Consider the following 20,765-nt stretch of genomic DNA (forward strand, 5'->3'; position numbering starts at 1 on the left):
CCTCCAGAGCCAGCAGAAATGAAAGTGTGTTTCCTGAGGCGTGAGATCGCCCCTGCGAGGTGCGCGGAGCCGAGCTCTGCTGTTTAACCCGTCTGCCTCTACTTCTATACCACCCCGCCCTGATTGCGCCACCGGTGGTAGCGAATGAGCCAGTGCTTGCTGAAGTAATCATTACCACTTCCAGCCAATCACGTGTGGCTCAGGAGAGGAGCCAGGACTCTACCGAAGGGGAATTTCCACCAGCGAATACCCTGCGGTTTTTCATTCAGCGCCAGCCAGGTCTGTGCCTTTGGGAGGCGGGGCAGGGCACCTCCCACGTGCTTTGTTCTCATCTGGCCGGTAAGACTCAGAATCTGCGTTCCAGGCAGGTCCTAACTCTGCCCTTTGCAGGTCAAATGCCCCACGGGTTGAAAAAATGAATGAATCACCAGTCTTCTAACTACCACCTTCTGCCCACTCCCAGCTTCTGCTCCTCCCCGCACCCCCTTTATTGACCAGGGCCCCAAGGAGGCCAGAGAACGTGGACAGCCAAGGAGATCCAAGAGGTGCCCTGAGCTGTACTGTAGGGGAGAGATGGGTCACCTAAGAGATCTTGAATTGTTAGAAAAAGCAGTAGGTTGCCAGACTCACTTGCACTTTCTGAGATTTAAGTACTTAAGAAATGAGACAGACCTGGTGAACCTTTTTGCCCTGGGCCTATATCATATAAATAGTGTTAATAATCACTTTATTATGGAATTACAAATAAGTATTTAAAGGCAAAGAATTGTTGTTTAGTTGCTAAGTCATGGCCAACTCTTTTGCAAGCCCCTGGACTGTGGCCCGCTAGGCTCCTCTGTCCATGGGATTTCCCATCCAAGAATACTGGAGTGGGTTGCCATTCCCTTCTCCAGGGGATTCCTGACCTAAGGATGGAACTCAAGTCTGCACTGGCAGGTGGATTCTTTACCACTGAGTCACCAGGGAAGCCCCCAAAGGCAAAGGATGCTGCTGCTGCTAAGTCACTTCAGTCGTGTCCAATTCTGTTCGACCCCAGAGACTGCAGCCCACCAGGCTCCCCCGTCCCTGGGATTCTCCAGGCAAGAACACTGGAGTGGGTTGCCATTTCCTTCTCCAGTGCGTGAAAAGGAAAAGTGAAAGTGAAGTCGCTCAGTCATATCCGACTCTTAGCTACCCCATGGACTGCAGCCTACCAGGCTCCTCTGTCCATTGCATTTTATACACACCATATTTTCCTGTTGTGAACTCTACTTTTCAAAGATCTTAAATATCATTAGCACAGTTTATAAGTTTACTTTTGTCACTTTTATTTTATAAAGCTGAAGTTCTACCCAACAGAACATTTTGGAGCTTGGTGAATAACTCCCCAATATAAGTGGCATCCAGGAGAAAGAAGGTGGCCTGGCTGTGCCTATGTAGTTGAAACACTTGATTTGCAGATGAATACATCCACCAAGTCCTATTTTATGTTCACAACTCTGAATGTCTCTGATTTCACAAACTGGGGTCACCATTCACATTGAGGCAATGCAGTACTTCCTATCATCAGGCTCAGAGAAGGGTCCAAGTCACCCTGGACTGTCCCATCTCCCTAGTTTGCCAGGACCAACAAGTTACCAAATCAGGATTTCCCTGGTGCTTCAGTGGTTAATAATCTGCCTTCCAATGCAGGGTTCTCAGGTTTGATCCCTGATAGGGGGAACTAAGATCCCACATGCCTCAAGCTACTGAGCTGGCACACCCCAACTACTGAGTCCCGCCCTCCACATCTAGAGAGGGCATGAACTACAAGGAAAGAAATCCACAGGATGGAAGGAAGATCCCCTCTGGTAAAGTAATGTCTCTGCTTTTTAATATGCTGTCTAGATTGGTCATAGCTTTTCTTCCAAGGAGCAAGCATCTTTTAATTTCACGGCATCAGTCACCATCTGTAGTGATTTTGGAGCCCCCCCCCAAATAAAGTCTCTCAGTATTTCCATTGTTTCCCCATCTGTTTGCCATGAAGTGATGGGACCAGATGCCACGATCTTAGTTTTCTGAATGTTGAGTTTTAAGCCAACTTTTTCACTCTCCTCTTTCACTTTCATCAAGAGGTTCTTTAGTTCTTCTTCGCTTTCTGCCATAAGGGTGGTGCCATCTGCATATCTGAGGTTATTCATGTTTCTCCCGGCAATCTTGATTCCAGCTGTTGGTTTTCAATAATTGCAATTAGCTTTATGGAAACGCAGATACTCTACTGTTCCTTTAACCTGTGGAAGTCTCTTCAAGTTGGCTGTGGAGTCTCTAGAGGAGCTTTCTGATGCTCTGGAATGACAAGATGTGCCCGGTTCATCGCGTACATTCCTGCCCCATACCTGGAGTCAGCCATGTCTCTGAGAAGTCTTGGCTTCCTGTAGTTGGAAATGGGATTTCAAGGCCACAGTATTTGCATTAGCAATGCTTTTGCTGTTGGGATGGCTGTTGTTTCTAGGTCTTTTCCCATGGACTCAGCTGAGACATATTACTTTTAAAGATAAAATACTCTATCAGTTTATACTGATACACTTGAAATTCAGAACTAAAAGTGTTTACTTCTTCCCTAGAAAGGTCTTAACATGAAATGCAAGGTTAGTACACAATTTGTTACAAAATTTAAGTTAATATGAACAACTTGATTTAATCCTTAGTTCTAATAAATAGTTCTCAGCAAGTGTGAGATTTAATATCCTCTCCCATCAGTATCAGTGGCTGATTCTCAGGGGTGGGGGCTTTCACTCCACCTGTATAACTCCTTGCTGCAACATATGTAGCTTAAAAAACTTCATAGGTTATTCCAGTCTCCTTCACTTCCCGTCTCCACTCCAGTGGGAAAGTCTTGCTCTAATCCTGGTTTCCTCACTAGTGGGAGCAGACTTAAATCTCCTGTGGCCTTTCCTGGTCTGTTGGGACTGGCCCCGGGGCTCTCTTTGCCGTGCTGTGGGCCCCTGCTGGGGTCGGGGAGGGGAGGAACGAGAGCCTGTCCACTCCTGTGGTTCTTCAGCCCCTTCCTGGCTGTGTGTGTGTCACAGAGCAGTACACAGTGACTGGGCTGATGGAAGCAACTCAGATGATGGTGGACACCGATGGGACGTCCTTGTGTTCCTGGAGCTGGCTCAGGTAGGATGACAGGGACTGCATCTCTCCAACATTCTCAGCTCTGGGCTCTGCCTGTTGGCAGCAAATGGGAGGGTTCGGGAGGTGGTGGGTAGGAAGGAAACCCACTGACAGACTTGGTTCCCCCAGTGTGCAGACCCGTCTCATCCTCCAGGCCAGAGGATTCACCTCAACATGCCGAGAGGAGAGGCTGGCTGTGGCAGGAAGGGACGGAGACTTCAGGCAACCGTTGGGCAGGGGAGGGAACCCCAGAGCCCTGCATAGACGCGGTTGCTGCCTGCTGAGGTCATTTAAGGCACACTGGGGACTCTCCATCTAAGATGAACTTCCTGCCTGCATCTTCCCAAGTGATAGTGTTAGCTGCTCAGTCATGTCTGGCTCTCAGCGACCCCATGCACTTTAGCCTGCCGGGCTCCTCTGTCTCTGGGATTCTCCAGGCAAGAATACTGAAGTGGGTTGCCATTTCCTCCTCAAGGGGATCCTGCTGACCCAGGGATTGAACCCAGGTGTCCTGCATTGCGGGCAGATTCTTTACTGTCTGAGCCACCCAAAACAGGCAAGCAAAATCTCCCCTACCAGCCCTCAGGGTGTCAAAAATTCTAAAGATTAGTTTATGAAGTTAAAATATGCCAGATACGCCTGGGAGGTCAGCTCTCTAAGCCCGCTTGTCAGCACCTTAGTGTAGGCTGCTCTGGTCCAGCATGGAGGACGAGGGGTCAGATCTGAGGAGGGCAGACCTCCTAGGACTGTGGGTTTCTGGGGCTGCTGGGGGCAGGTCACGGGTGAGGTGGGACAAATCCATGTCATTCCGTCATGGTTTTGTGTGGCCTTGCCTCTCGAGGTGGGTTCTTTGTGACTCAGGGTCTTTGCCCACCTGCGCCAAAGCTCTGGCTCTGAAGGCGAAAGGAGACATCTGTGTGCAGACCTTGGCCCAGGGGTCCCAGCACAGACACGTTCCTGTCCGTTCCCAGTTCCACTGTGCGTCCCAGTTGGCTGACCGGTGTCTTCACCACTTCTGCACCAACTACAGCAACGTGTGTCGCAAGTTCCCCCGAGACATGAAGGCCATGTCCCCAGGTGAGCATCCCCAGCGGCATTTGTCGCCTCCCTCTCCTTGGGTCCAAGCCTCTGACCTGACCCCAGGCGCCCAGAGGCTGCCAAAGACCCCTGTGGGTAGGGAGTAGCCTGCAAACATGCACCCGGCCCAGCGGAGGGGGTCCTGGAAAAAGCGCGGATGTGGAGGGTGGCCCCCCCGCCCCGGCCCGCCGGAGACCTTGGGCAATTCATTCTGCCCCTCTGAGCTTCTGCTTTTCACAGGTACAGACTAGAAGTGGTATTTTTTTAGATGTTTGTGGACCAAACTCCACAATAAGAAATACATTTTTGTTTTGTTGTTAATTTTTACAATGTTGGTTGGTTTCTGCCAAACAACAATGCAAATCAGCCATAATTATACATATATCCCCTCCCCCTTGATCCTCCCTCCCATCCCCACATCCCACCCCTCTAGGTTATCAAGAATTACATTTTATCTTGTGACCTAGTACACAGATTGAAAAATTTATCAGTTGTTATTAATACTGTTCATGACTCATGATATTAAGTTCATAACCTAGGAATGGGCACAAGTCACAGCTTGGACAACACAGATCTGGGTATCCTCTGGGGTCCCTGCTGTTTGGTCTCTGCTTAATTGGTGTCTCAGGTCCTGGGGCCTGACAGGAGTCCAGGGGTCCAGGATTCATGGGATCCAGGGAGAGGTGTGGCTGCCCCCCCCACTTGGTCCTCACTGAGCACCGTCTGTGTTGCTGTGACCCTCCTCCCCACCAGTGCTCTACCAGTTCTCCCACTCCTGCTCTCTCCTCATCACCCTTCTAGCATTTTCTTTCTAAAGGACAGCTCCAACTGCCTCACTTCCCTGGTCCCAAACTTCTGTGGAGCCCCCACACCTTCTAGAATAAGTCTAAACCCCTCAGCCTAGCCTTCCCTCCCATCTGACCTCCTGCACACCCCCATCCCCTGCACCTCCCCTCTCAGAACCTCAGCTCTGCCAGCTGCATCTGCTGTCCCCCCAGCCAGGCCGAGCATCTTCTTGCCCACAGTTCTTGCCATTTCTCCCTCATCCCTAGTCGCAGCCTGCTTTATTCTCTGAGCCTTGATAGGATCTTCCCTCTGCCTGGAAGAAAAATGCAAGTGGAAATGCCTTTCCCCAGTGGGGACCGTCGGCTCCACTCCCTGGGCAGCTGACTCTCTCTGGGGGCTCAGTGAAGGCAGGGCTTCCGCTTCTGGTCCCCAGGGGTTGGCATGTGGGCCCAGGAGGACCAGAGGCATGTTCCATGGCAGCGGGGCAGGGGTGGGAGTCCCTCTGCCCCTCCTCCTGCATCTTCCTCACACAGCCCTACTGCCGTTCTGCCCCAGAAAACCAGCAGTGTTTCGAGAAACACTGGTGGCCGCCCGTCTGGTACCTGAAGGAGGAAGACCACTACCAGCGGGCCCGGAAGGAGCGCGAGAAGGAGGACTATCTGCACCTGAAGCGGCAGCCCAAGCGGCGCTGGCTGTTCTGGAATAGTCCGTCCTCGGCGTCCCCTTCGGCCGCCTCCTCGGCGTCCCCATCCTCCTCCTCGGCTGTGGTCTGAGATGCTGCCACCCTCTTCTGACCCTGCTGCTGTTGTCCCCACTTGTCTTTGCCCCTCTGCTCCTCCGCATCGCCCCCTCCACCTCCCAGGGACAGAGGACCCGCATAACCAGGACCCTTTGGGTGGAGCTGCCCTCAGCAGCCAACATAGCTCAGCACAGAGAGGAGGGAGCCTGGCCTCGTGGACCAGAGCAGTGGCCCTGTGCAGAGGTCCTGATTCCACGGCCAGCCGGGAGACAGCTCCTGAGAGGCGGGCATCGGGGAGAGAGCTGAGGACTGTGGCATCTTGTCTGTGGGTCGGAGAACCCTAGCATCAAAGGGGAAACTCTCCTGCTGGGAAGCTGTGTGTCCTGGTCTGTGCAGGCAGCCCCCTCCCTGGGAGCAGCAGTGGGCAGGCAGGGTCCTACTTCTGTTGGCCCCACGTCTCCATCTATGGACTTGAAGGGTTACAGAGGCTTTGTGGGCCTTTCCATGTGGAGCCTGCTCAAATCCTCACTGGAAAAGTCAGGGTAGAAATTAAGCCTTCAGAGCCCAACTCCAGGCCTCCACCCCTGTGGTGCAGCTGCCAGAAGCCGCAAGTGGAAGGCTTGCCCTCTGCTGACATTGCCTCCGGGGCTGTGGGCAACCAGGCCTGAGAAGGTGGCAGAGGATTTTCAGAGCTGCAGCCCTGGAAGCAGTGCTTCTTGGTGCAATGAGAAACTTCTCCTTCCCCCCATCCTTTACCGCTCAGGTTTGGAGATGGAAACCCAAGGAAACACTGGAACAGGGGGAGAGAAAGTAGAGGGGGATGGGACCAGAGTACAGCAATCCCATGCTCCTTTGGGCTCCTCCCCCACTGCTGGCAGCACAGCTTCTTATGGAGAGAGGGTAAATTTTGCAAAAAAATGCAGACAATAATGAACAAAATCACCACCGACAAAAACATTGTGGCCTCTATCCCCTCAAAGGAAGAAACGCAGAAAAAGACCCTGGATGGCTCTCATTTTTATAAAGCCAAGCAGGGGTCCCCATGTGGATGAGGCAATGGTCGAGGTGGTAGAAATGACTCCGATGCTTTTCAGGAAAGCAGTGTCACCGACTGTGACCGAGGACATCCTGGCCCCACTGACTGACTCTGGAGGGCACGGTTCGTGCCTTCAGCATGCTGGGGATGAGGCTGCAGGGGTGGGGAGGCTGGGCTCGGGAATCACCATGGTGATGGACCCGTCACGAGAATCAGACTGTTCTCATCTTCAGCAGGTAACTCCATAGGATATGACTGTGTTGAAGGGGTGGGATGTGGTAGGGGTCAAAGGTCAGGGAAAAGGGCACTGACATGGAGAATAGGAGTCCTTGTAAAGGATTGTAATGAAGCACGTGACCTCACTCAGTGTTGGTTGGTGATAACAGGGAAGAATTGGGGAATTGAACAAGAGCAAAACCAAGGTCAGTCCAGAGAAGAAGAGGGAGGAGACTGGAGGATGGTGGAGGATTAAGACAGTATCTTGCAGCCCCGTGGGGGAAAGCTGGGCCACAACTGACCCTCTCCTCCTTTTCTAATTCTGATTTGTATCTCACTCCACACACCCTTGTTAGATTCAGAACACAGGGTCCCTCTGATGAAGGTGGAGCCAGAGAGACTGAGCTCCTGTCCTCAGCACTCAGGACTCATCTAAGAAAGATGCTTTAGGGAGAGGAACTGGGTTTTGGTCCCAGGGCCCAGTGTGGGGGGCTCCACCCCCAATAATCTGGCATAGAGCAAACCCCGCAAAAATGGAACCTCTGCATCCATTTTGTGGTGCCAAGACCTAGAGATCTGAGGTCAAGGCCTTGTCAAGAGAAGGAGCAGGAGGTGGCAGGTCAAGTGCATCTTGAGTGGCTGTGAGCCATGGTGTCCGAGCCCTAGACTTCAAGGCCCTGGCTGTCTCCCCTCCAAGGCCTCCGGATGGCAGGCTTGGAAACCAGACAGGTGCTGCCCTCTGCTGGCTGGTCAGCTCGCTTCTGCTGAGTTCAGGCTGAGGTTGAGGTGAAGGGGAGCCTCAGAGGTGGGGTGTGCTGCTCTGCACCAGCACCTTCACTCTGGGAAGGGTGTAGGAGGGGCCATGGGGGCCTCCCAAGAACTCTAGGGGGATGGGAGAGCCAGGACCTGAAATCCAACGGCAGGGGAATCAGGTCTCCATGAGGTTGTAGGCCTGAGTCATCTGGCCCACTGATGAGGATGCAGAAAGGCCAGCAGGGACAGAAAGGGAAGGTGGCTCAGAAGTGGCAGGAGGCTCACATTTGAGAGGCCACAGAAGGATCCCAGCAAGCAGGGTCTCACCACCCCTTCCCAATAGCTCTGTCACAGCCAGTCCATACCTCCAGGGAGCCCAGCAAGCCCAGGTGGGACTTAGATACCACCTGGGGAGGCTGTGGGGGACCTGGGCCATCCCAGTCAGGGAAGGGCAGGGAGGAGAGGGATGGGGGAGGGGCTGAATTCCAGTCCCCAGGAACCTGGTGCCCAGAAATCCCGAGTCAGAGCAGGAGACACATTCATGAGGGCAAGCTTGAGCCTGAGGCGTAAAAGCGAGAAGGAAGGAGCGGGTCGCACAGCAAGAACACACACTCCTGCACCCGAGTCACTCAGAGCTACTCTAGGGGAGAAGGGGAGGATGGGGGAGAAGCACACACACACGCCTCTGCTTATATAAAACTGCATATTTAATTTGGTCATGAATTCATAAACATGAGTATCTTGTACCTAATGGCCTTTCTTGTACTCTTTGATATTTCCAACAAACTCTTCTAAGGTGAGAACTTCCAATGGAGAGAAGAGTGAAAAGATAAACAGCCACTAGTGAAACACTTAATTAAGTGCCTATCGTGGGTCAGGTGCTCACTGGATTGGATATAAAACAGGGCAACTTCATGCTCTCATCAAGCTTACCTTAAATAAACATGATGAGCACTGACAAGGCTAATACTTTAGGTGGGCACTAAGGAAGTCCTCTGAGAAAGGGATAAGTGACCTGACACTTGACTGACAAGATTTCATTTCTATCTTCCTCTGAAGATGGAGGCAGAGTGTCCTCCACAAAAGGAACAGCAAAAGCAAGAAACACGTGACTTAGGGGAACAGAGGGGCAGTAGGGCAGGACCTCTGAAAGGGAAGAGGAAAGGGCTATTGCACCAAGGCCACCGAGGTAGGACCCCTACCAAACTCCACTGGAGCACCATACCCTGAATGTCCCTAAATACTCAGCCAAGTCTAGTTTGGGTCCAGCCATGGCAGTCTTGGGCACACAAAGTTTTGAGATGGAAAAGATACACTGAGGAGTACTACTTTCATAACACCCTCCTGCCATGACTGGAATACTGCAGAGGCAGGTGTGGTGGAAGGAGGGCTGAAGGGCCACCAAAGTGTTTTTTAAAGTAAGAGGAAGTGATCTGCCCTCCCTGGACTGAGGGTGCTGCGGTGCATCTTCCACACTAAGAGCAGTCAAGCAAGGAAACCTCCCACTAAGAACTGGGAAGGGCAGATGGAGGAGGAGCCAGAGAAGGGGAGGAGACACCAGGAGAGGCCCCCTTGCATGTCTTTATTCTGAAAACAAGATCACAATACAGACTGGGCAAGACGGCAGAGCAGAAAGACCCTGAGCTTGGGTCCTCTCACGGGCAGCCCAAGTCACAACTATCTGCAGAACAAGCACTGATAAAAAAGACAGGAGCCCACCAGCATAGGTCTTCTACAACTACAGACAGAAAGCAGGAACCACACTGAGATGGCTGGAGCGGGCAGACTCACAGTCTCATCAAGTACCATACTCCTGGGTGGACAACCCACAGAGTAGAGAATCATGTTGCAGGGTTTTTCCACAGGAGAGTTCTGGCCCCCGAGTTGGGCTTTCCAGCCCAGGGATCCCGCATCAGCAAGATGAACCCCCAGAGCATTTGGCTTTGAAGGCAAGCAGGGTACTAATTTTGCGTGTCCCACAAGACTGGAGCAAACAGAGACTTCAGTCTTAAAGAGCACACACATGCACTGGGAGCTAGGGCAAAAGTGGTCACTCGATGGAAACCTGGGTTAGAGCTGCCTGCTGGTCTTAAAGAGTGTCCCAGAGAGGCAGTGGGGGGTGGGGTGCGGCTCAGGCTGTGGGTACAGACACTGGTAACAGCTATACTTTTCACACTGTCCATGGGATTCCCATGGCAAGAATACTGGAGTGGGTTGCCATTTCCTTTTCCCGTGGACCATGTTTTGCCAGAACTCTTCACCATGACCCACCCAACTTGGGTGGCACTGCGCAGCATAGCTCACAGCTTCACTGAATTATGCAAACCCCTTTGCCACGACAAGACTGTGATCCATAAAGGGGATTGACAGAGGGGCCTGGCAGGCTAGTCTATGGGGTCACAAAGAGTTGGACACAACTTAGCGACTGAACAGTAACAGCCATACTTGAAAGCTTCTTCTACTGGTGGACAGGGGTGCTGACAGGCACTGCAGTGGGATCTGCCCTCTAGTTCATTAGCCCCAGTAGCTAATGAGTTGGGTGGGGTTCATCAGCCCCACCCAACAGCCTGTAGGCACCAGTGCTGGGATGTTGTTATTGTTGTTCAGTCGCCAAGTCATGTCTAACGCTTGGCAGCATGCAAATGGACTGCAGCGTGCCAGGCTTCCCTGTCCTTCACTATCTCCCAGAATTTGTTCAAACGCATGTCCATTGAGTCAGTGATGCCACCCAACCATTTCACTCTTTGTTGCCTCGTTCTCCTTCTGCACTCAATCTTTCCTAGCATCAGGGTCTTTTCCAATAACTCAGCTCTTTGCATAGGTGGCCAAAGTATTGGAGCTTCAGCTTCAGCATCAGTCCTTCCAATGAATATTCAGGATTGATTTACTTTAGGATTGACTGGTTTGATCTTGCTGTCCAAGGGACTCTCAAGAGTCTTCTCCAGCACCACAGTTCAAAAGCATCAATTCTCAGCCTTTTTGGTCCAACTCTCACATCTGTTAATGACTACTGGAAAAATTATAGCTTTGACTATACAGACCTTTGTCGGAAAGTAATGTCTCTGCTTTTTAACACACTGTCTAGGTTTGTCACAGCTTTTCTTCCAAAAAGCAAGTGTCTTTTAATTTCATGATCGCAGTCATTGTACACAGTGCTGGGATGCTTCAGCCCAAACAAGTAACAGCCCCACCCATCATTTGAGAGCTGAGTAAAGACGTGCTGAGCCCACAGCCACCTCTAGGCATGCCTCTAGACATGGCACTGCCCACCAGTGGGCCAAGACCCAGCTTCTCCCACCAGTGGGCAGGTAAGGGCCCTGCCCTCCAGGAAACCTTCACTAGCCTCTGGACAGCCTCACCCACCAGGGGGCAGAATGCAAGAAAACCACAGTCCTGCAGACTGTGGACGCAACCTGTACACAGCAGGTGACACCCTGTCCTAGGACCAACTAGGCCCCAACCCTGCCTATTAGCAGGCCAATACAAGCTTCAGGACATGCCAGATTCGATCCCCAACCGTGTCAGGAACTATCCCACTACCCCCACCCTGCACCAGTGATCTGACACCAACTCGGGATACCTGGGCCCTGTGGCCAGACTCCAGGGCATGGCTCTGCCTGCCAGTCATCTGGCACTAACCCCAGGTCCTGGCTTCACCCACCAGTGGGTGGGCAACAGCCCTGGAGTTTTCTGGACCCTGGCCATGCCCACCAGTGAGCCAGCCCTAGCTCCAGGTCCCATGGGGTTCTGCAGCCAGCTTCCTTGTGACCAGGTACCACTAATGAAGAGCTGGCAGCCTCCACACAAGGTAGGCCCTAGCAACCAGGCCTATGACACCGCCTACATAGTCCACCCCCAACAACAGAGGGAACACCCCCTAGAGCAGGGGTCCCCAACCTCCAGGATCTAATGCCTGATGATCTGAGGTGGAGCTGATGTAATAATAGCCAAAATAAAGTGCATAGAATTGCCAATAAGATATTGAATAGAAGCAGTAAACCAGGGCATCCTGGTCTTATTCTCGATTTAACAGGAAAAGCTTTTTGTCTCACTACTGGATAAACTCTTTGAAAAAGCCCTTTGATTTTTTTTTTTTTAATGATGATTACCTTGTCTTTCTAAAACCCAGGAACAATATTAAGCAAAATGAAGAGGCCAAGACTCAGAGAAACATGGCTCAGTGTTTTAAGAATATGAAGATATATTTGGTCCCTCAGAGGATTTACAGAACAGAGAATTTGGACCACAGCTTAGTTTGCCACTTCAAGCAGAGCCGTATTGGAGAAGCCTAGAAGTTTCAAAAGCAGATAAGTTTTCTTGGAATATCTTACCAAAACTTTGAGATCGGCTTCGAGAAGTCTTATAATAAGTAGGAATGACTTGTCAATATTACAAAACTGATTTCCTGGCTTCCCTTTTATTCTGGTGAAAAAACCAACAGCCTGGTCAAGATTCTAAAATAATGGAAAAGTATGTTTAGTCACTGGAAAATTCTTTCAGGGGCAATATAAGCATATGTATCATACAAAGCAACCAATTGTCTTTTTCTTTCTTGGGAAAGGTAATAATACGAACAGACTTGTTCACAAAGGAAAACTCGATCAATGTTTTAAAGAGACAGCTGGAATTAATTCCCTGTGGCAGAGTGGAGATGCACATAAGGAGGGAAAAGCCCAAGAACTTTTGCTTTGGTTAAAGGGACAAGTTGAAAAGAATTGTTTGTGCAAGGATATAGATCAGTGAAAAAAATTACAATACCCATCATACCTGCTGTTTTGGATCAACTTAGAAGTGGTAGACGCATAGAAAAAATAATCTTTTTATAATACCTGGGGTTTTCCATTGGAGACCCACAGGGTTTTGACAGGTTATGTGAAAGTCTAATCTTCTCCCTCCAGTTATGTGGACACAATAGCACTTGCCTTTTTTTAGACCCAAGATCTAGCCTTTAATTTGACAGATTTATAGATACGGCCTCTGACTTCTTGGCCCTGTCTGTGCAACATTTATATTTCTTCTTAAGCATGCTGTGAGTCCCATATGGACTGTGGTGAAAAAGGAAGGAATGAGAGATGTGGAAGCTATCAGATATCTCCCTTGGTGTGGACAACACCACTGAAGGCAAACTAAGGTGGAGTTATGGATGGAATTGAGCGTCCCTGGTGGCTCAGATGCAGGGGAACCTGGGTTTGATCCCTGGGTAGGGAAGATCCCCTGGAGGAGGAAATGGCAACCCATTCCAGTATTCATGACTGGGAAATCCCATGGACAGAGGAGCCTGGTGGGCTACAGTCCACGGGGTCACAAAGAGTTGGACATGAGTTAGTGACTAAAACAACAAGCTCTTCATATCCAGACACCTTGGCAAGCCCACATTGTACATGGAAAGGAAAGACACAAGAACCTTTCCTGTGATGGGAATGGAAATTAAAACCACAATACTGTGGCACCCCATTTTTACCACTTAGAGTAGTAAAGAATTTCAGTTCAATGTGGCGAGGGTATTGGGGAACAAGGAAACTCGTTTACTCTTCAGTCAGTTCAGTTGCTCACTCGTGTCCAACTCTTTGCGACCCGATGAACTGCAGCACACCAGGCTTCTCTGTCCATCACCAACTCCCAGAGTTTACTCGAACTCATGTCCATTGAGTCAGTGATGCCATCCAACCATCTCGTCCTCTGTCATCCCTTCTCCTCCTGCGTTCAGTCTTTCCCAGCATCAGGGTCTTTTCAAATGAGTCCGCTCTTTGCATCAGGTGGCCGAAGTATTGGAGTTTCAGCTTCAGCATCAGTCCTTCCAATGAACACTCAGGACTGATCTCCTTTAGGATGGACTGGTTGGATCTCCTTGCAGTCCAAGGGATCTCAAGAGTCTTCTCCAACACCACAGTTTAAAAGCATCAATTCTTCAGTGCTCAGCTTTCTTTACAGTCCAACTCTCACATCCATACAAGACTACTGGAAAAACCATGGCCTTAACTAGATGGACCTTTGTGGACAAAGTACTGTCTCTGCTTTTTAATATGCTGTCTAGTTTGGTCATAACTTTCCTTCCAAGGAGTAAGCGTCTTTTAATTTTCATGGCTGCATCACCATCTGCAGTGATTTTGGAGTCCAAAAAAAATAAATCTTTCACTGTTTCCCCATCTATTTGCCGTGAAGTGATGGGACTGGATGCCATGATCTTAGTTTTCTGAATGTTTACTCTTAGTGTGAGTTAAAATGGTCCAGCCTTTTTGTGAGGGCTTTGTCATTATCTGAGCAAACGTATAAAATTCTCTAACCCACTGACACAACAATTTCACTTCTAAGAATTTACCCAATAGACAATACACATACCTGTATGACTCATACAAGTATATGCTACCACTCCAGTATTCTTGTCTAGGAAGTCTCATGGGCAGAGGAGCTTGGTGGGCTACAGTCCATGGGGTCACAAAGAGTTGAACACGACTGAGCAACTAACACACACACATATGTGCACACACAACATACACACACACAACAGCTGTTATTGCCCCTACTCACTTGACAAAAGCATGTATTGTTGTTGCTGTTGTTCAGTGGCTCAGCCATGGGCAACTCTTGGTGACCCCACATCCTGCAGCACACCAGGCTTCTCTGTCCTTCAGTATCTCCTGAAGTTTCCTCAGACTCATGCCCATCGAGTTGATGATGTCATCCAACCATGCATTACCTTCTATTTTAGTTTCGTTGTGTAGACTGCTTGTATTCTGACCAGACGATTCTGTTAATATAACAGCTTTCTTATTCTCCCTTGCCATTTTTTACTTCAGAAGTCTTTTTCTTCTCCATACTGTGTCTTACATATGTTGTCTAACACAGAGTTTGTTCAGTGGTCATGGATCTTGATTTTATGGAGACATTTTTCATTTCCTGGGTCTATTTAAGCTTCCCAGGTGGCTATTACTGGGCTTCCCGGGCTGAGTCAGCTGGGGGCTGTGTCTGCCCTGTAGAGAGGACAGTAAACCGGAGCAGGTGTGCCGCGTCTGCAGTGAAGCGGGTGCGCGTTTCCCAGGCTGGGTAACTTGAGAGGTCTGCCTTTACTCTTTTGAGGTATCAGCTGGGGTCGGCTTCCTCTGTAATTCCGCCCCGTCCCCCTTGTGCCCAGATCGGACTCAGCCGGAATGGCAGGGCTTGTCACATTCGTAGGCCAGCAGCTGCTTGAGAGAGGGGCGCCCCCACGACCAGAGTGTCCTCCCTGCTTCCTGCAGTGCTCTGCCTGGTGCTGACTGTCTAAGAAGAAACAGAGTCTCGTCAGTGCAGGACCAAGGCCAGTCTAGGGGAGAAAGCTGTTTTGATCAGAAAGTTGGGAGAATCGCTGAGCTTTCACTCTGGCCACAGTTTGGAACAGTTCTCTGACTTCTTAGTGATGAAGAGTCACGCTGGGGGATCCTTTGGGCATGCTGCTGCCTCCGTGTTCCCTTGTTGATGTTTTCTGGGTGTGACCCCTGAAGCTGCAGATGGGTGGTCTCTGCCACAGGTTTTTGGAGGTCACGGTGCTTTGGATTGGCTATTAACTGTGGGCATCGGATCCAGCCTGAGAGGGAGAGAAAGGAACAGCTCCAGAGTGGAAAGTAAAACCCACTTTGCTCCTCGGCTGTAGAAGAACACGCGCCCTGAGCTGCCTGCAGGGTTGTCAGAGGTGGTGGTGACCCGGTGGGGGTTGGACCCTAAGCTGCCGCTGAAGTTCCAGATAGACAAGTGGGAGAGGAGTTGGTAGTGCGCAGGCAGGCCCCTCGCGTTATTGGAGGAGGGAGCCAAGGCGGGGGTGACTCCCTGAGTAGGAACTAGGCTTTGGACGAGCCGCCTCCTCCCCCGGCATCGGGTCATGCGTCAGTCATCTGTCCTGTGTCCTCAGTGTCCACAAAGAGGTCCACGACCACTCTCCATTCTACCGAGGGAGCCTGGTGCCTTCCTCTCAGGGTCGGGCCTGGGCGACTAGGGCAGCACGGGGCCGCTCAGAGTTCAGGGTGTGAGTATTTTTAGCTTCCTGGCCGCCACAGGGTCCCAAGCGGCTCCTGAACTAGATGTATTGTCTTGACACAAAGTTAGGCATAGATTTTCTGTAAATGAACAGATGTCCTGAAACATCTGCATGTTCCAGAAAGCTTTATTTACAAAGAAGCTCGGTGCTGGATGTGGGCGACGGGCCATGGCTTCCTGACCACACAGCAGAAAGCTCGGGGTGGACTGCTCAGTCAGCGTGTGGCCTTGAGAGGTCACCAGACCCCCTTCCCTGACTGGGGGGTGACGAGGCGCTGGCAGGCCCCACTGCACAGCTGGGCGGGCTGGATGTGTGGCCGGTGTTGACACTGACCGTGCCGTGTGCCTGAAGCCTGCCATCTGTGTTCCAGTGTGTGCCCTGATTCCTGGGTCACGTGCTTTGACAGTGTCCCACCTGAAGAGGGTGATCACTGACAGCAGTCCTCCTGGAAGTGGGCTTAGGAGTCGTTGGCAGGCTGCTGGCTCTGTGGTTCTGGTTGGGGGCTGGCCTCCTATTTCTTCAAGCCCAGGCACCTCAGAAGGCCCCCTATGGCTGGGGTCCTTGGGAGACTTTCGGGGAGCCTGGTGTGGAAAGGGTTCAGGAACACCTGACTGGGGGGCCCTGGCGTTGCGATGCCCCCTGGAGTTACCTCCCTCTGGGCCGGCTTCCACGTTGAGTGATTTTGTTTGCAACACCCACACTGAGCAGAAGTGCAGGCTGCCTCAGGGTCGGGCGGGGTTGGGGGGCCGTCCAGTGTGGCAATGCTGGTGGGTGTCTGATGCTTCACTTTTGCCCCTGTTCCAGTCAGCTGTCGGCCACGAGTATCAGTCAAAGCTCTCCAAGCACTGCTTGCAGGTTGACTCTGTCTGGGGGTTTGGAGGCAAGTTTGGTGTCCAGGGGGACAGAGTGGACCGGGTGAGTGAAGCGTTGTGAGCAGACAAGAATTGGGCTAGTGGTTTCCCCTTGGGGGTCAGGAAGGGGGCTCCTCGGTGCTGGCCACGTGCAAGTGCTTCATTACCAAAAAGGTGTCGTGTGTGCCTGTCTCTGGCACGTGTGTGAAGCTCCCACAAGATGGTTTTACGACCTCAGGAGAGGGCAGTACTGGAACCCACCCCTGCTTCAAGCTACCTCGGCATTCTCGCCAACCACATAATCCCACCATGGAATTATCCGTGACAAGGCTTCTGTCTACACGGGGTATCCTGTGTTGAGCTTGCCACCAAACCCTATAGGATAGATGTCAGGCAGCTTCTGGGGTCTCCTCCTGCAGAGGTCCATAGAAAAGCCTTGGTCAGAGACCTGCTTCTCAGGAACAACACCAGTCTCAGAAACCCAAACTCACTCTTTATCAAGCAAAGAGTTGGCATACATTTTAAGGAGGGTATCCAGTAAACTAAGAGGTCTATGCTAGTGGGATCTTAGAGCAGAGACAACTGTGCCAGAACCTTAAGTCCATGAAAGAGAACAAGTTGACATGGATGAACTCACCACCCAGAGCCACCATAAGAAGTATATTAGTTAGCTTGCACTGTGTAACAAACAACCTCAGAACCTAGTGGCTTAAAATACTGTGTATTTATTATCTCAGGTTCTTTCGGTGGGGTCAGAAATTCAGAAATGGCTTAGCTGTGCGATTCTGGCTTGGGAGTCCCTCATGGGGTTATCGTCAAGATGTCATGTAGGGCTGCAGGTATCTGAAGGTGGTTCTGGGGCTGGAAGGTCAGCCTGCAAGACGGCACACTCACAGGGCTGTTGGTGGAGCCTCAGCTCCTCACCACATGGACCTCTCCTCAGGCTGCTTGAGCGTCCTCAGAACATGGGGGCTGGCTTCACCCAGGGCAGGAAGTCCAAGAGAGTGAGGGAGAGTCTGACATGCCTCTGACGCCCTCTTTTCAGTAGTTCCATGCTGTCATTTCTACCTTATGCTATTCATTAGAAGTGAGTCACTAGGCTCGGTCCATACTTAAGGGGAGGGAGATTGGGTTCCTTTCTGAGCAGAGGAATTCCCCCAAACTTGAGGACACAATTTAAAACCACCACAGCAAAACCCCAGGGACAGCAGTATTCTGGGAGCTTCTTTCAGCTTAGACTTTGTGACCAACTACGGGATGGTATCAACTGTCCCTAGCCCCCCTCCCACCTCCCCAGTCAGAAAGTGGCCTCAGCTGGCTGTGTTTATGGGGCCTAAGACCTCTGGGTGTTGGCCACCGTATCCTCACTCTGGAGATCACACTCATTGTCGTCTAAGCATCCCACACCCAGAACCCAGTATCCTGGGCAACCCAGGGACCACACCCCATCCTCTCCCATGAGTTGACTCCAGCACCAGTGTCTAAACACTTATTTATTTGCCCATGCTGGGTCTTAGCTGCATCATGCTGGATCTTTTAGTCACAGCACGTGGGATCTTTAGTCGTGGCCCGTGGGATCTAATTCCCTGAGCAGGGGTCAAACCCAGGCCCTCTGCATTGGGCGCGTGGGGTCTTAGCCACTGGAGCATCAGGGAAATCCCAGTAGCAGCATTTTTTGAAGCAATAAGACACAATGAGCCTTCGATTTTATAAAGTCTCAGCCAATTCTGATAAAGAGTGCCTGGTCACATTTGCTGAGTTTTTGGCAACTCAGCAGCATGTCAAGAAATTGGACCCAATTGCACATACAGGCTCATTCTATGATTTCCAAGACACAACAGTAAACATCAGTTCATGTTCAGCAGGCCAAAAGAGAACAGCCATTGTGTGATTATCTACTGTTGCACAGTGAACCACCCAGAACTTAGTGGCTGCAAACAGCCACCCATTATCTCTCATCAGGCTGTGGGTCGAGGAGCTGATTGGGGCCAGATGTGTGCTCGACCTCCAGTGGGGACAGTCCTGCATCTACAGTCAGCTGGTGGGTCAGCTGAGCTTGGCTGCTCAAGGGTAGCCATGGTTCAGGATGGACAAGCTGGCTGTTGGCAGGGGTGATGATGGGAGTCTTGTCCTCCAGCAGGCTGGCCTGGGCTTGTTCACAGGAAGTGGCCAGTGAGCAAAGCTCTCTCCCTGTGAAGCTTGTCACTTTGCCTCTTTCTGTTGGTCAAGCCAACTCACAAGGCCAGCCCAGAAGCTGCAGAAATATGCTATGCCTCTTAACAGGAAATGTTGCAATGCAGTGTGGCAAACGGGGCAGTTACAGGCCAGGGCAGGAGAATCATGGCCTCCTACAATCTACTCCACCATGAACTACAGCACCCCAGGCTTCCCTGTCCTTCACTATCTCCTGGAGTTTGCTCAAACTCACGTCCATTGAGTCTGTGATGCCACCTGACCATCTCATCCTCTGTCGCCCACTTCATTGGATAGAACTGAACATCTTCCTGCTAAAAACTCTTTAAAAACATCTATTTCAAGCCAAGGGCCAAAATCACACTGAATAGTGATGTGTTACAAGTGGTCTCATCAAAGTCAGGGACGAGTCAATGATGCTGTGATCACCTCTGTTAATTATCAATGCTCTGTAAGTTCTAGAATGTGCTATCAGGCAAGAAAAGTCAATAATAATTGTGGTTACTGAAAGAGGGAAATAAAATAGCCACTGATGAAAGATGATATGATGGCCTACCTAGAAAACCCAAAAGTATCAGCTGAAGCATGGTGATAATAGAACAGCTCTGTCAGGGAGTCAGATGCTAACAACTCTCCAGAGTTACTGCTGGAAAAGAATCATGTAACTGCTGGAAATTGCAGTGGAGAAAGGATGCAATCCAAAAGAGCAAGGTGGTGGGGGAATAGAAATACCCTGTGATTAAACTTAAGAGGAATAAAATACCAATCTGCACAAAAATGTAAAGATCTACTGAGGAACGAAGGATGGAAGGAAGGGGTCGGGGGAGGGAGGAAGGAAGTTTGTATAGATGGATGGATGGATGGATGGATGGATGGATTGATGAGTGGATGGGTGGATGGGTGGATGGGTGGTTGTATAGATGCATGGACAGATGTGTGGTTGAATAGATGGATGGATTGATAGATGGAGGATGGATGGATGGGTGGATAAATGGATTAGTGAGTAGACAGATGGATGGACAGATGACTGGCTGACTGGGTGGACAGGTGGATGGATGGATGGGTGGATGGATAGATGGATGAATTAGTGAGTGGACGGATGGATGAACAGATGGCTGGCTGGCTGGATGGATGGGTGGGTGGGTGGATGAAGAGAGGATGGAATGAATAAAGCAGATGTTTACGCTCCAATTCTAGAAACATATTCTACGAAACTGAGTAGGAGCTGGGCAATGATTGTTTTCTCCGGAACAGTGGCAAGTGTTTGGAAACGGCCTAAGTGCTCATCAGTGAGGGGTGAGGTACAATCTGTGGACACCCCACTAGGAAGAGACCTCCCCCTCCTTCCTGTCACCTTCCCCATCCCCAGGAGTTCATCAGGGGTTCTGCCGATGTCCCGCCCCCAAGCCCATCCTCATGGTCGAAGGAGGGATGCTGCTTGAGTTCATCACCTGTTAAACTCAATTCATAAGACGCTCCCTTTACTGAGATAATTTAATAAAACCTCCGGAGAACCCTCAGCACCTTCATTTCTAAAAAGGTGGCTCTAGTGAACCCTCTGGGGCACAGAGAGCAGAGCAGATACGCTGAGAACAAGTGCATCAGTGCGGGGTGAGTTATCCACCCTCACGCTCACCCTTAGAAACAAGGAGGACAAACGGGCGAGAAAGCCTTCACGCTTTTTGTGTAAAATAACCATGAGCCTGAGTCAGGCTCCACCTGCTCCTCAGGGCAGCTACATCTGGGAGGTCACGTCTCCTCACCAGGGTTCCTCTCCAGAGTGGACACACCGAGCGTGGGGACTGAGCTGTGTCCTGAGTCTGCACTCGAGAAATGAGGAGCTGGTCGGCCCTGATCTCCTGGCAACAATCCACATTTCCGCCAGATGCGTTTTAATTTTTCCAACTGGGAGGACCCTCTTACAGGACTTTCAAGGCCTTCCCACGTGGAGGAAACTTGGATGAGCACGATACG

This window comes from Ovis aries, chromosome 18 (genome assembly GCF_016772045.2).
Source record: "Ovis aries strain OAR_USU_Benz2616 breed Rambouillet chromosome 18, ARS-UI_Ramb_v3.0, whole genome shotgun sequence".
Taxonomy (NCBI): domain Eukaryota; kingdom Metazoa; phylum Chordata; class Mammalia; order Artiodactyla; family Bovidae; genus Ovis; species Ovis aries.